This window comes from Fopius arisanus, unplaced genomic scaffold (genome assembly GCF_000806365.1).
Source record: "Fopius arisanus strain USDA-PBARC FA_bdor unplaced genomic scaffold, ASM80636v1 scaffold00026, whole genome shotgun sequence".
Taxonomy (NCBI): Eukaryota; Metazoa; Arthropoda; class Insecta; order Hymenoptera; family Braconidae; genus Fopius; species Fopius arisanus.
The window spans coordinates 1,227,573-1,244,920 of NW_011887765.1; the positions used below are offsets into that span (position 1 = coordinate 1,227,573).

The following is a 17,348-nucleotide window of genomic DNA, read 5'->3' on the forward strand; positions in this document are numbered from 1 at the left end:
TCAATAGACAATTTTCCACGCGCCAAAGGAGTCAAAAGGAGGCCCCGCGACCCATTCCCTTTTCGCAGCTCTTCTCTCGTTTCCGAGATTTCATCCGTAATTGCTGGACTCTTTGCCCCAAGATAATGGAGATGCTCCTCCGGTGCGTGTAAAAAGTCCCCGACATCAAGGCAGCCTCACTTCTTTTATGACAATCTAATAACCGGGAGTATAACGCAATAAATCGATTACACCGCTTTTATTATCACTATTTTTTAAAATATATTTTCTCAGTACTCATTCCCCCAATAATCAATATTCCATTGTTCCGCGAAACTCTGTAATTTCAATTGATATCGCTTCATTACACAATAACAATGAAAAATTACGTCATTCAACTGCAATAAAACAAAACGATTCCCGATTGAACGTAGTGCGGATAAAAAATCAAATTTTATATATATTTTCAAATTCTCGATTGATATAATTATATACTCCAATACGTAAGAGTATATAAGATGAAAAATAATTGTTTCAAGACGAAAAAGGGCTGAACGGATACGTAACAATGATAATATCTCTAATAGTTAAAAAAATGAATATAAAAAAAAATGGAGAATACTCGGGATTAGCACGAGTAGAGGCAGATAAAAAATAGAGAAATAAAATACCAGTGGCGCCTGGCTGGATGCGTGAGATGTTCAGCACCAGAATTAAAATAAAATATACACCGTAAACGTGGAGGAAAAGACAGGGTGAGGGGGGGCGGTGAGGGGGCGAAGGGGTTAAAAAAAAAAAGTGGTATATCGGAACACTTGGTGCCCCGTGGGCATCATATAGGTGAGTGATGCTTGGGAAAAAGACGCCTCGAGGAGGTGGAATTGAGGTAAACCTGGCAGGTAGGCAAAAGCCAGGGAGTCGATGCTTCTCAGAGATGGTTTGAGGGCCGCCTCCAGTTTTTGTATCATATCTTAAAACGCAAAAATTCCGCGTTATATGTTTGACCTGCACGCATATGGGGAGTCCGCGGTAGCCTTTTTCTTTGCCCCGGGTACATAATTATGATCGTCTAGGCACGCAGACTCGGCCTGAGACCAACCTAAATTGCTTCCTCAAGTGTACCAAGATTGTTGGAAGCATTTCGATTTAAAAAATAGAAAAAAAAAGGAGGAAATTAGTATGAGGAATTAATTGGGGAGCACTTAATCACGAGTTTCATTGATTTTTTTATTTCACAGGAAAAATATTTCTGATTTTACGTCAATCGAAATACATTATCCTATAATTAATAAAATGAATATGTTATTGTTCTTATTTGAAGAATGACGGATGGAATCAGTAATAGTTTTATAATTTTTTAATTTCAGTGGAATTATCTCAGGCTGATTGCACTTGTTCTCAATAATTTCACTAATTAATGTTTCGAGGGAAAATATCTCAAACCCAAAGAGAGGCCGTAAAAATAGTCATGTGCATCGAATCGCTGATACAAATTACGAGAACGACGAGTCACATTACTGTTCCAAGTAAAACCAGACAAACTCACCTACTCATCACTCGGGCCTCATTTTACTGTCCCACTCGCCTCACAATTCCTCTCCAATCTCCAAACAAAAGAGCGGAAACATTAATGAATTAAAAATACCGGTAAAATGGCGGAAAGAAGGTGATACCCAGCGATGCGAAGGTCGCGGAAGGGTCCGGGAATCGAGTGCACCGAAACAAATTGGTGTTTGTTGGGAAAAAAAAAAAAAAAATGGGGGGTTGGGGACCGGTTTTAAAAAGCGTCAAAGAAAATAGCGAGACGGATCGACCACTCGTATCCCAACAGCTACCAGTAAACACGTGGAGAAAATTCCCTCCCATCTCGGTAAATATCCATCTTTAAGCCTAGAAATTTAACATCCGGTATTATCCTATGTTGGAGTGAAAAAAAAAGTCGATACTGCGAGTAAGATAAATACACTTGGCTAATAAAGTATCAGTAAATTACCTAGAATCAATAAATTATAATGGTGACGTTGATAGTCCTCGTAAAGAGGAGTAAAAATGTTTTATGGAGGTTACAGAGTCGATAAAATTAAAAATTGTTCTGTTCTATCCTGTCATTTCTCTCTCTCTCTCTCTCCCCCCTTTGAAAGTTTTCTCTTTTTCTTTTACTCGTGTTGGTCAAGTTTGAGTGTCTCATTCTAGTCTCGTTGTTGTATGGGTTAAAAATGGCAGACAGCGTGACGATGAGACACTCCTCAGGGTTCAGCTAGTGTCCAACCTCATCATCCGTTGACCAATCTACTTTTCTCTCTTAGTCAATTCTACTCAAGTCTTCAGATCCTCTCAGCACTTTCGCACTCTGATAAATCCACGAGTCGAGGTCGTGTTTGAGTCATAAACTCCAAGCTTCTACTTTCGTTTCATCCACTTTTCTTATTCTTCTGGATTGAAGAGGATTCCCTGTTTTTTTTTTCTTTTACTCCATCCGGAAATAGTATTCCACGCAATGAGTTCGATTGCCATCTTCACGAGTTTGTGATTTACTGGGGGAGTCCAAAGAAATAATTTATTGTATGGCGTCTGTAAATCCGCGATTATCACCCTCCACGTCTTGATGTTTTCATTGTAAACATTTGCAGATGCTTTCATAATTGAATAATTTCTTCTCAAGAGTTTTCTCAATTTTGAATTCCCAATCTCGAGAAATTGCGGACAAAATGACATAAACGGAGAAAATAATAAAATAGTTTGACTGAAACAAAAGTGGAAAACTTTTGGTATTTACTTTTCCCGGACTTTCAGATTTATTCTCTCGTTTATTCGCACCGAGATGGAACATCCTGTTTGTTTGCCCTGCGCTTTTCATCGTTAACACCATTTTCTAATTGCCGAGAACACTGAATACCGAGATTAAAATTTTCCAAGTGACATTTTTTTTCACGTTTTCTCCCGCGTCTCATTTGGGAAATTCAAATTCTCGGTAATTGGCTCGTGTTGAAGAAAAGAAAAAAAGGTGACGTGAGAGGGAATGGTAAAGTTTCGTTTATCTCCTAGGGGCATACATTTTCCAAGGTATAAGTTTAGATGGGGGACGGGGGTTTGGCGTCGCGACAAGTTGCGTCGTTATCGAGGTAAAAAGGTGTCGCGCTTTTACTGTCCCCTCATGTGGTATGTACGTGAAATAGAAAAGCTCGGATGAAAATTGATGAGATAAACAAAGAGATTACAAAATATCTCCCTCCATAGGCGAACTGCCCCCAAAATTCGCAAAAGAATCACAAAAATAATCCCCATCTCAACTTCCGGACGAACAACTCCAATTAAAATTTCTCAATCGAGTGACTCACGAAAAACCAAAGTTTCACTGGGTGATGCATATTTTGAAAATAGGAATGACCTAGAATGGAGATACAAAACAAAATGACGTACAAGTTGAACTTCTGAAGTGCAACTTTGCGGAAGTCACTGCCAAGGAGGAACTCCATCTCAGCAACTTCGGGATCAAAAACTCGGGAAACAGGAAGAGCTCATGATTAATCATTTAAAAGTTAACTTTCGTTTCACTTCCACTCGTCACTATTTCCAGATTTCACCACATATCTATCGATTTCTTGTAACCACTCGAGTTTTCAATAGTTCGATCAATATTAATCATCAACAATTACGAGAGCATCCATTTTACACATGTCCATTATATAAAATGTCCTCCGACGATTTATACAACTAACTGGCAATAAAAAATAATTCCATAAAAAAAAAGTGGTACATAAAAAAATTATATATGCCTCTCATAATTTCAGATACACATGTACATGTACATCTCTTCATGTATATCTCTTCATGTACATCTCTTCATGTACAGGAAAAATACCACAGCAAAGGGTGTCTTAAAAAATGTAAGAAAAAAATGATCAATTTGCGATGCGTCTCTTGACTTTGTTCAATTTCAACGAATCGTCACACCTACGTAAATTATGTGAAGTAGTAACACAAGAAGGTTTTCTTGGTGATAAAAAAAGTGTTATGTGTAACACGCGTGATATTTTTTTGGAGGCTGACAAGAATTATTAGTGGGTGAAGGTAGCCAGTTGCTGAGCCGAGGATCAATACCAGGCAGACGTCCGTGCAGAGCGTTGGAGTGCACTTCTCCTATACGAAGCTCTAGTCTAGGCAACAGCTAGGAAAGGCTAGGACTGGTGGGTTAGGTGGGGTTAGATCGTGAGATTTCTACAGCTAGAGACCCTGGTCCCCTCATAAACCAACCCCCAGCCGCGGTAGTTGCCACACCGAGGGCAGCGACTATTACATTAATAAATTAAAGTACATGAATATAATATTTTATAAACCACCAAATCACTCTCTCGCCACAACTATCTCAATTCGTCGCTCACCTGAAATTTATTCATCCGCAAATTCATTAATCGTTACCGAGATGTGTTGTCTCAATAATTAAATGGCTAGCGGTGGAAAATCACCGGTAAATGTGTCACTGCTCATACCGTCGGTGCATTTATTAATACTTACTCGGTTTTCAATCATTCAGCCAATTCACTTGCTCGAATTGGGGATTATGGAGTTGTCTCTCGATATAAATTTCACTGGAGCACTCGTGTGACGAGAAATTTGACGCTCTCTAATACGGAATTAACAATGATACTGTCGAGACGAATGAAAATTATGGATTGGGTACACTATCGAAATTGTCTGACCCACATTCGTGTGATGGGAGTCATTACGAGGGGAATAAGTGGTTTGGAATTATTTCGATTTTTGGGATACGATTTTCGTGATCAATCACAATTTGTTGCTGGTGAATTAAACAGATTCCGTCTAGACGGAATAAAACTAGTGGCCGATTCAATTAGCCACTTTCAGTTAACCAATTTTTTATCTTCGCCTTTTTTTTTCTTGACGAAAATCATGATTTTTCAGCATGACTACTTGGTGTTCATCTGAAGGACTTCCTAGTTCTTCCTCCCAGCCGCAGGAATATGTCTCCAGAATATTTCAATTATTTTCAATTAGGTTTCAATTATTTAAATGATACCAACCAGATGAATCAATTCCAATAATTCCCTATCAATCCAAAATCTTTTTATTACCAGAAATTTTCTGAACTCCAAAAAAAAGGCGAGGGTAAATGTGATTTTTAACGAATGTGATTACAGTCCTCGCCTTGGGGTTGTCACTGTACCATAATGTAAATATCCACGAAAAATATATGAAAGTTTCGTAACGAAAAGCACGAGACAACGTACACGAAGAAAGAAGGGGGATGATGAGGGGTTAAGGGGGGGTGTTGGATAGGTGATTTTCCATCTTTCTCTGTCTGAGTCTGGACGTCGGGTCTGGGCCTGCGTGACGACGCGTACACGCCGATGCAGCTAAAGGCTAGGGAAGAAGAAGAGAGAGGGGTGTAGGATGGTAGGAAAGGGTCGTCGAAGTGGCAATGTTGGGTAGGTTGGAATGAGGAGAAAAGGGGGGTAGATGTGCAAGGCAAACTGGTGGCCCAGGGGGTGGGTGAGGTGAGGGCCGAGGGAACAAGGAAGGCTACGATTGATCCGCGGTAGCCCTCCGTCCCCGACCTCACGAATTTGCTGCACACTTTCCCGTTCTCTCTTTTTACCTCCCCCTCTACCACCTTCTCCTCCTACTCCCTCACCACCCCCTCCTCCTTCTCTCCCACTCTGCCCTCTCCACCCCTCTCCCACAATCTCTCATTTCTCCCTCTTTCTCTCACCTATCGTCATCCTCAGTCTGCCTCTGTTCCCTTTCCTGCGTCTATCCAACATCGCTACTATTTTTCTTGCTTTTCGTTTTGATTTCCTCTTTGTTGCTGTGCCTCCAATCGACCACCCTACCCTCACCCTCCTACCCCCTCACCCTTGTCCCCTTTTTCTTTATTCTCTTTTTTGCAGTTTCTTTCCCCGTTGGTCGCCCTGAGAGGAAGCAACGTCGACGTCTTTAGAGCGCGTGACGAGCCTGGATTGTGTGCACGATGTTGCTACGTTTCTTTCTTCCTCATCCTCATCTCCTTTTGTTTTCTTTCTGGTTTCCTTTATTTTTCAAGTCTTACTTTATTTTTCAGACGTCCTTCCTCGGCTCGGAACCATGACGTCAAGTCGTTCAAGTGAGGATGGGAAAATTCTGGGATTTATCAGGGTTTTTGTTTTTTGGAAATTCAGGGCGGGAGGGGAGGCTTTTGGGGGGTGATTAATTGGACGTTTTTGGGGGATTTTCCAGGTGGGGGATTTTTTAGGGGAATTATTTATGGCTCGATGCAACTCTTGGATCGTTGGAATGAGGTAATTCTGGATATTAAATATGTAGGATCAGTTGTGATGATGAATTAATGGAATAAACGAATGCATTTTTGAGTTGGAATTTAATTAATATGAATAGGTTCTAATGGGATTTAAGTTGCTGTACCTCTTCGTGCAGAATTAATTCGCGGAAATAATTCAGTATTATTTCGAAGTTGCACTTTATGGGATTAATATTATTAATTATTCGCAGCGTTTCAGTTGCATTTGGATGGGACATTGATCTTTCAAATTTTCCAAAAAAGAAAAATAATTGTCTACTCATATTTCATTACATGCACAAGTACCTGAAAAGTTGCAACATTGGGATATAGTGTTTCCAACAAATGTAAGACACGATAAATGGCAGGCCAGATGTAAATAGTATATTACGAAGAAATCACATGCAAAATTACAAAGCATTAAATCAGGTGAATAAAAAATCATTAAAAATGGATAAATCCTGCGTTCGATAAATTTCTAACATAATACATTGTATCCTTCATGGATTATATTAGCTGAATAGTATATACTCAATGAAGTTGGCACAATCCTTATGTAATACATAACTCCGCGATTATATCGGATTTTTTTTAGTTAAATTTTCTCGCCGCGAGATGCAGAATTTCCCATATGCGGATATTTTAATTTACATCATAGAAGTTTACTCGAGGTTCATTCCGGGTTAGATGCCGGGAAAATAAGATCGGAGAGATAATTCCGATATGAGTATCAATTGAAACTGATAATTATCGACAGTCCATTGAAAATTATTTCTCAAATCTCTAAAGAAATTCGAAACTGAATTACAAATCACAACAAAAAACATATATACTTGAAAGAAATATAACGCATACACCTAAATCAAGTATAAAATATACTTGGATCAAGTATATTCAAGTATCTATTTTTCCATCGACTAATTACCTCGACTTGCAGATGAAATTTGCATTATTCCCGTATTCCAGGCGCCGATACCGTTGTAGAACCGTTAGATGCCAAAAAAAATGTTAAAAAAGTGTGAAATGAATTGGAAAAAAAAAGGAGAGAAGAGTGAAAAAAGAGTATTCCTATTCCGAAAGCGGTTGGATACGTGAGCCCATAAACGAAGTCACGCGTATTCACGCGGTACGTATAAGGCGGCAGTGTTAAGCTTCCGAGCCGCATCCTAATTAACCGTAGGAATACGAAGAGGAATCACTTTGCCGACACACCGAAGGTTGCAAATACCTACACTGTGTCAGAACCATTCACTCATATCATCCCGGAGGAATGGAAAAAAAAAACAAATCCGATTAAAAATATTCAAACCGAGTTGCGCGCGCTGTGCGGCAAAGTGGATCGCGTTGAATTATATTTATTCATAGAAAATCGTGATTTATTTCGGTGTGATAACGAGGCCGTTTATCAAGTGAATCGGGCATCAGGTGATTCGCGGATAGTTTACCGGTGCGTGGGAAAGCGAAATCAAACGAATATATTTGCATCCAAGGAAAAATGAAATAACGGACTGAATGGGAATTCCCTTTTTCCCTCGGTGATTTTTTTTTTTCACTCCCCTGCCCACGTGGGTCTACATTTTTTTTGGTGTTATTACTGGGTGTGATATTATGACCGGAAATTTTGCGGATTCAACTTTTTGGGGTCATCTTTATCGACGATATATTTTTTTGCGGTACTTTTATTTGGGAAAAGACAGTCTTCGTAACAGAAATATTTAACGAGAGTTATTATTAATTATTTATTTTAAATAAAAACATTAGATTCAAGTCTTAAAGTCATCGAGCTTGCGATTGAAATTATCCTACGTCAGTTTGTTTTATGTCACTCTGTAATTTCATGACATTATGCTATAAAATTATGAGGAAAATTGAATGCAGGTAGTTTTCTCGTATGCAATTTTCCGTCTTAGAATATTCACAATAATTTCCTACGTTTCTAACTAAATCAATGGAATTTAACTTGAGAATGGCGACTACTATATTATCAGTCCGAATATAACCCAAAGCCTCATGTAAATCCGGAAATCTAACCCCGACTTGAACATCGGAAAGTCATTTCTCATTTTTTCAAAATTAATAATAATTATATTCTTTTAGAAATGTTTCCAGTGAATCGAAAAATTCATGTTTTAATTGAAAAATTAAATCGCAGAATTGAAAAATAAAATCGCAGAATGAAAAATCCGGGTGTGCTGGTCGGAAAATATCTCCACGTGTTTACAAAATATAGGAAATAGTTGCAACCGATAAAATCAACGTCAGAAGATGCGTCACACCGTGTTGGAATATCGAGGAAGCCCCGTGCACGTGTCTGAGTCGAGTTATACCCCTCAGTAACGAATTATGAAACGTCTGCCACGCATACATACTCCATCACTTTTCGTTCGCACGAAAGCTACCACCAATTTTCTGTCCACTTGTGTTGTTCTCGCAGGAATATTATCTAATGACGCACGTAAACGCAATTTCACAAAGCGCCACGCCATGACCGACGCACGCGAAAATAAAACAAAATATAAGAATAATTTTGCTATTCGATTGGCCGTCTGATAAATAAAATCGCATTACCGAGAAACCCTGGGGCTTTATTTTATTTACCATGACCAGTATCAACTCGAGTCTCATTGTCCCATTGTTTTTCCGCACTTGAAATAAAAACAGAGTGCATTACCTGAGTTGATAGTTTGGAAATCGATGGATAACCCATTGCATTTTTCAAAATTACACGAGGGAAAAAAAAAGAAACTTTTTTCAAATTCACCCCAAATGCCTCCGATTTTTTTTCCATTCTCAAAATTTTTATTTACCCATTTTTACTCCCCAGTTTTAGGATCTGTTCTCCGTACTTAGACTAGTGTAAATAGAGTCATAAACCAGAATGAAATTGCAGTAGTAATTGCACCAGAAAATCGATCGATTGATTTTTATTTGAAATTCCACCGAATGTAATGGATGGAATAAAAATTTTTTATCCATTGAACGAATTTTTTTTTTTTGTCTCAGGATGCGTCATACTGTGCGTAGACGCCCGGTGGATCGAACTCTTGCGCTAATGTACGTATGAGAAGTACATGAAGTACGTAGGGGGTAATGTCTGTGTGCGCAGAACGCGTGCGTAGTTGCGGGACATACATCTGGGTGAGGGTGCAGGGGGTTTACACATACACGATGAAAATACTCAAGATTGCGTTTAAGTGCGAAACGCAGACGAGAGGCGCGCAATTCGTGTTATCTAAGAATGTATATAGGTATGTAGTGGACAAAAGTAGTCGTATGTACGCGCCTGCGTGCCACGCGGTTTGTGGGTGGCCTTCTGCGCCACCTGGTCGACCACGTCTAGACGACGTGCTTTTTTTTTTCTATATAATTTTCATTTTTATCATTATATTCTTTACGCTTTCCAACCCCTGAGCTAACTCCAGGGGGTAATCTCACGGGTAGGGGCGATCATCAATGATGGGTTTTGTAATTGCCGCCTGTTTCAGTCTACCCGCGCAATCTGTCATTGTTTCTTTCATTTATTCGCGGAATTTTATTTCAACGCTAAACGATGGTATTCCCCCCTTTCATACGTGCATGGAATATATATTCATTGTACGCACAAATATTCCAGCCGATATAATTATTGGAATATAGATTTTTTGTATGTGTAACCGAATGATTGAAATTTCAATTTTTCACTGGGGCTTATTCTTTTTTTTTTATTGCATGATTAATCATTAATTAATTCACCAACTCATTATTTTTACTGGCAACTCTTGCACCAAAAATCTCAAAACATCAAATCCCCGTAAATCCAAAAATGCGAATCAAAAATCAGATGAACCTATCCCACATTCCCCCTGAACTCTCAAAAATTCTCAGAAACTTCTCCCAAAATTTTCCCGCGACATATGAATATCTGAATGAATTCCAAAAAGTTCTAAAAATCCTCAAAATCCGCGAGATCCGCGAAATCCGCGAGATCCGCAAGATCCGCGAGATCCGCGAGATCCGCGAGCCCTTCAATGTATGCGTGAGCAGTTTCACACCTGACTACTACGTGACTCAAGTGCACTGCATTACCGACGATTTAAAAAGGCAAAAGTGTTAAAATCTTTTTGAAAATGTTAAATAATCCATGAAAAATCGTGGGAGAATTAATGAAGGGGTGGGAGAGTGGGTGGTTAAATAAAAAAAAATGTAAATACTGCAATTCGGATTGTTGGTAGACGGTTGGTTAGTTGACTGCGGGGCCGAGCTCGCGCTGAGCTGACAGTAGGCCGGCGACGTCACAGTGGGCCGGTTGAGCCTTCTTTCGTTCGATTCAGGCAGGCTCTATTCATTTTACATGTAGCAAGGTAAATATTGATATGCAAAGTGTCTAATTTTAAACGTGTCTAAAGTGCGTGCATATTACACACCGCGCCCCCCCACACCCCACCCCTCCCGATAAAAGTGATATTCCCCAGAAAAATGAAAAAAATTGGTGCGATTAAATGATCACCCTCTATCAGTATAAACATCATTATTTTCAATATATCATTGGCAAATCGGAGGTGTCGAGGATTATTTCACTATTTTTCAACCGCTCTTCCGACACTTGGGTGATTTACACGACTTCCAGTAGATCCTGGTCATGTGGTGGACCCGCGGGCCCGCGATTAATATTGAAAATATTAATTCCGCGAGTGCGAGTGTGGATGTGAGAATGTGCATCGACTTGGTCGTTTCTCCGTCATCTGATAATTATTGCGCTCAAGAATTTGTCATCCGTCGCGTCACTGATGGGAGACACGTGAATACAAGATCATTATTTTATATTTATTTTTACATTTTTTTTTTTTTCTCTTTCTCAATGTTTTTGGGTGAGATGGTTACGGGGAAAAGCTGGAAATGATGTAGGGACCTTGGACGGGTAACCTTTGGCAGTATTTTAGTGACAAGTGACGCACATCGTCCTCGAGAATTTACAACGGCAGTCGGAAATTTAACACAACACTGAATTTTCTGGCCCGGGGGTGGGTACACGCGTAAATGACACGCGCAGTTTAACATAATCATGTTATTTTTTCTTTATTTAACATCATGTATTCCTGGGGAGTTGTGCCAAAAGGCCGGGGCGCGTTACGCTTTCCCAATTTTCCAACCGTATCATTCGCCAACATCGAGAGTTTCGCATGAAAAATAATCCTCTCGTTTGAAATGGACAACCACGTGTCATACAATTCCCCCACCCACCAACAGCAAAACAATCACTCGGTAAATAATTGACAGTTTCTCGTTAATAGTGAACATCTCGAGAATTGACAGAGCGGGAACTCTTCCTCCATTACGAAATTACTCTGTCAATTAATTTACAATCCCATCAATAAATCCAGAATTCCACAATGAGACAGACGAATGAATGAATGCCTCGAAAATAATTAGAGAGACAATGCAGGGGAATCAGCTGTCAAGGGGAAAATTCCGTGTTTGGCAAGACGCGCCAAGTGATTCGTCAGTTGACACGCGTCAATTTAACGATGTATCGATGCCAATGATCGAAGCACGTTAGACATTATCGAATGCCATACACTTCCTGCCAACTTTTCTACATTTCAATCGAGATGTCAAAAGTCTGTATTTTCCAACTGTCACCCCATGCCCCTCCGGTTAATTAAACCCGTCATGTAAACCCGTTGAATTTAATCAACACCGGGATGCGGGTGGAAAAAAAAATAGAATCAGATTGCAGAAGTTGGTGGGTGGGGGGGGGAGAGAAGGGGGTGGCAAGCATTTTATTGTGATGTGCAAATGACACGGGTTACGAGAGGTGCGTGTTTCAATTGCCCGGCGGCGCATTATGCCGAAAATATCTCACGTGTGCGTTTAACAAGTATGAGTGGAGGACATGAGTCAAGTGCGAGATCATGCGATTAGGAAACTCATTCAATCTATAGACAATTCATATTCTTGGCGAATAAATTTGTTGAATATTTACACTAGTAAATAATTGTTTGGAATCCATCGACAAAGTGATAATGTACAAGTGCATTCTTCCATCGCCCGAGTTTTTATCGAATATCTCGGGATTGAGGAGAGATCGCGATATTCTCACCTCAACATTTTTTAAAGAAAAATAAATGAGCTGCAAAAAAGGTATCTATGAAAATATCAATATCTCCTCTCACTTCTGAGATATTTGACAAAAACCGGTTGGTGGAAAAAAGGTATGCATTTATGTAAATGTTTTTTTAATTAATTGAGTGGCTGGTCGTGAATTTTCAACGGTTTTTCAACGAAATTGGAAAATTTTACTCCATTTCCACATTTGCACGCCAGTTTCGATTTTACTGACTTCCTACTGATGTTTTATTTACCAAGAATTCCTACAAAGTCTGCATTTCCAAGGTTTTTCTCATTAAAGTGCGTATCCCAGTGGTTAAAATATCGTTAAATTGTTACGGCACTGCGCGTCAACACTGAAAACCATTTGACGTTTACCGAAGGTCATGTATTTTCCATCTTTCTCATTTGTTCTCTATCAGTTCTCTATTGAATCGTCTGTTTCTATCTGCCTTCTCCCAACGCACACGCGTACACCTCCGACATTGTCCACATTAGCAACATTGTAATACCCCGGCAATGAGAATAATGCGGTAATTCAATTGCCGCCATCTTCATCCGTCAGATTTCTTTCCGTAATTTTTTCGTACTATGTTTTCTCATGGAAATCCTATAGCTAATGAAAAAAAAAAGAGAGGGAAATAATGTCCGCAACTACTTTTCGAGTCTTGAATAAATTACAAGTTCACGAGACAGATATAATTGTCAGTACTACAGCCATTAAAGTATGTCCACAATTATGCTACGAGTGCAGTAAATGTCAACGTTTTCTCTTTTTTATTCCACTCTTTTTTTTTCTTCAGTGTTCTTTTTTTTATTCTAGAGTTTTCGCGGAGTTCAGTCTGTTTTTTTTTCCACTCGTACCTTTTAATCCGTTCAATTGATCAATCGACCTATCTGTGCGCTAAAAAATTGGTTAATTAGCATGCGCAAAAGCTCACCACTAATCTACGTGCGACGCACTGATTTTTGTCAATCGTTATACGCGTGATACTGTGACATGGGATTTGGAAAAACAGCCGCTTTTATCCCGAAAAAAAAAATCATCTCTATCATCCCTCGCTATTTTCCAATTTTACGCTCGTTTGTATTCCCCGGGCGATCTCGATCACTCAGCAAACTCACTCCCTCCATTTTACTCTCATATATAACTGAAACGTTTCATCGCTCTGACGTGTCTTAATTAGACACGTGATTGATGCTAAAGTTTTGAGGCATTCGACGGATCTAGAGCAGCTCGTGAATTTGAAAAAAATATTCCCGTTTTTAATAAAGGCGCATGAGGAGAAAAATGTACGATAAAAATTCGTGGATGATTGCAAAAAATCACTCATTTTTCAAGATGAATTCTGATGAAAATTATACAACGCACCGACATCATTTACATTTTATTTTTCTCAACTACTGATTTACGATATATCCGTTGTTTATACTACAGATAATTATTCATTGATTCCTCGACACAATTTATATCCACTATTACATTATTTTTCAATACTACCAGTATTTACATAGCCGCTGCTATATCCGCGGAAAACCGACGGAAATGATTGATTAATTGTTTACAAGAAACTTCTTACAAATTTAATTTCATATAAAATATATATACCAGTAATTATTTCTGGCATATTGCATTATCGTCGGAAGATATGCGTGTGCAATTAATCAGTATTTCTGGAAACAGATATTCCGTCGAAAAATGTTGTCCCCATGAAAAATAAAATGCAAAACAATGTCATTACATTACTCCAAGTGTTGATTTACGAGAGAATCATCTCTCGTTATTTGTTACCCATGTTCTTCTGGAACTCAACACTCCTAGTGAATTCAACGTGGGTGTTAGCAAAGTCCAGTCGTTATAATACCGGTAAGAAACGTTAGTTAACGATCCGGTGGCAGACACTGTCATTCAATATTTTTTTCTCTCACTTGTACCCGAGTGATTCTTCTTCAGCTCTTGCTACCCCGGAAACATGTAACCCCGTGAACCCCCTCGGGGGAAGAAAAAAAAAAATTAATAACCAGAAGTTAGAAAAAGGTGAAATAAAAAAGGGAGTTAAAAAAAATAACGAAACGATCGAGAAACTGTTTGACGGGGAGAGCCACGCGGGATTCCGTAAACACTACACGACCTTTTGCCAAGACTCTTTACGAGTACCGTAGTACGTAAATGCATGACGGTGTAATGCCAGAAGACGGACAAGAGAAGGGATCCTAGAAGAGCACCAAAGAGGTTTTTATATACACGCCCGGTGGAGCCGTTACTGTAGACCAGTAACTTTAACGACGTTCTTTTCGCATTGTGTGCTGAGGTGACTCCTGGGGACCTTATTGCATACTCACTCTAATTCTGTATTCGAATAACTATATATTTCCGTTTGTCATCCTCTTTAAACAGGACATAATCCAAATTTCAAAATTCCTCTCGGATTCAAAGTGAATAACACTGGAATTCCAAAGAGAAAGTTGATGTAGACAAATAGCTATAGCCACGGATTTTTGCATTTCGCGAATTTATTGTATATTTGTACTGAATATTTTCCTTTGTTATTTTTTTTTAAACACGAAATAATTGACATTTCACAAAGCAAAATCGAACAAAGTTGCTGTAGACTAATGGCTGTAACCACGGATTTTTCGCGTTGAATGATGTGTAATTCTCGTAATTTAAAATTTATCGTGACAGAAATTTCCAGTGAAAATCAATAGAGTGGGAATTTCGGTTCAATAGTTCAATGAGAAATTTGTAGAATTAGAGAACTTTATTTCCGTCTGCGGAGCTGTTTGATTCCGAATATTGCCTCCTAAGTTGGATATTTCGCGTTACCTCTTCATTCGTGTTTTCCTTGAACTTTTGCACTCTAATAAACTCTGAGAGGAATAAATAAATGAAAACATGGACCACTGGTGCACTTAAATCAATCGAGTATTTACGGACAACTCCGTTGCATAAGTTAACAATCTGGAGAGAGCATGAGGAGAATTTTTTCGTCCAAATTTAACACGTCCCTTGTGGATTTGCAGAAAGCCCCTGTCAAAACCTGCAATCCCAAGAAGAAGGAACCATCAAATCTCAATTTATTCGTAAACTCAAGAGCAATTGAATATTACATTCACTTTAATTATTAATTTTCCCTCTCTATTAAAAATGCTCAAATAAAAATGCAATTCCGACATTTCCATCTTATCTTATTATAACAGAGTTTCACCTCAACTTTATCACAAAGATGTTCATTGTTCTCCGGTCCAATAACTGAGAAGATATTTTTGTTTGAAGATATGATTGTTGGAAAGAGCTCAATAACGTCGAAGCATCCATGTATGCTACATACATTGAAAATTTACCGAGCAATTTTCATAATCCCCAGGCAATTCCAAATAAAAAAATTCTCCAACCACTCAAAAAATCATTAAGATCCTAATACCACCCCTCTCACTCTTTTGATGACTCAATTACACGTCCCTTGACTCTGCAATTATTATTCCGAATACTTATTCTCATCAATTAATTATTTTTTTCATCAACTTGAATTTAATTCATTGAAGCAATCAGTGATTCATGAATGGATAATGAAAAACGGGTCAACTTAGTTAATAAATAATACACGGAATCAATGCAATTAAATAGATTTTCAAATGTTTACTCGCATTATTCTCAACGACATTGTTGAAAAGCATTTGGTTACACCGCGTGATAATTTATGAGCGGTCGGTCGCGACACTCCGTTGGCATATGCTGCATGGCACACAACCCTGAAGATGTTGGAGATGGAGAAAGACAGCAATAAGTTGAATTACTTCTTTCCCTCATTCCGTCCCACGCATTCTGCACTGTTGTGCCTTTGGTTGGTGCATCGTACGTTCCTTTTGCGCGTCCGCCCGCGGGGGTATCAATTAATTCAATTAACGCACGCCAGACTAAATAACTACGTTGGATACGGTGTGATTACTTTGTTACACCTCCAGACGGTGCGAAATTCAGGACGAAATTCTCGTGTACACGTGAGAATCAAATGATTTTTCATTTCATTCGTATCGCTATTTTCACAATTTTTTCATTAATTCAAAAATTTAGAAAATAATAAATAAATAAATAAATAAAACAGCATAATAATGACAATAATTATATCCAATATTATTTGGTAATAATGAATGATAAATAATTGAAGTATAAAATATTTGCTCGGGGAATAAATGGTGGGGCTTTAGTGACTCAATGTGCATAAATTGCGGAGAAACTTGACAATTGAAAAATGCACTTTCTGTTGGGTTTTTTATCTTGACCGTTTGACAGTTTAAATTGCACTGTTGTTAATAGGATTGAAAAAAAAAATTGAGACCCACGCGTTTCGCTCGAACGGTGCGCGTATCAATTAACACGAGCGCGCGAGTATGACCTGAGGGGGGGAGGGTAACGCGTGGGCGGTAGCAGTGCGTACTTCCGCTGGCGCGTGCGAATAAATTGCCCTTTACAAGTCCCTATTCTCGTGTAAATATATTCCCCCCTCTCACGGGTATCGAAACCCATCAAACTGTCCATTAAATCGCCAGCTCTATCCTAGATACGCAAGTAATTGTAAAAAATATCATGAAAATCCATGAATTACAAGTAACCGATTAAATCAGGTTTTGCGAATGAATCTGCGCAGTCTCGCAATTGAGTTTGTTAATTTACCGTCACACAGTTTCCGTCCTACACGCGTCGTGGATTTTTATCCGTCACGGCTAAATTCTGCAGAATAACGCGGTAAAAAATTATATCCACAGATTATTTCAGTTGGGGTAATGCAACAATTTTTTTAATCGTAACCATCGGTTGAGAGTTTTTATTAAAAATGTCTTCCGATTTTAGACGGTGAAATTTTTTTTTATTTTTACATTTTCCTTTTTCCTATTACCATTGTTACCATGGTTTGATAGGCGCCCCTTCGTCTTAGCCTTTAGCCTCTCCTACTATCCTCTCATTAGCCTCTCCTACTATCCTCTC

General features: G+C 38.8%; 1 protein-coding gene across 3 annotated transcripts in view; it reads left to right on the forward strand.

Moving 5' to 3' along the window:
* The first annotated feature begins 10,537 nt into the window (after positions 1-10,537).
* LOC105264996 (maternal gene required for meiosis) overlaps positions 10,538-17,348 on the forward strand; it is a 35,770-nt gene continuing 28,959 nt past the window's right edge. For all 3 annotated transcript variants that reach the window (XM_011302252.1, XM_011302254.1, XM_011302255.1), the window contains exon 1: positions 10,538-10,614. The gene's annotated coding sequence lies outside the window, so the exon portion shown is untranslated. The remainder of the gene's footprint in view (positions 10,615-17,348) is intronic.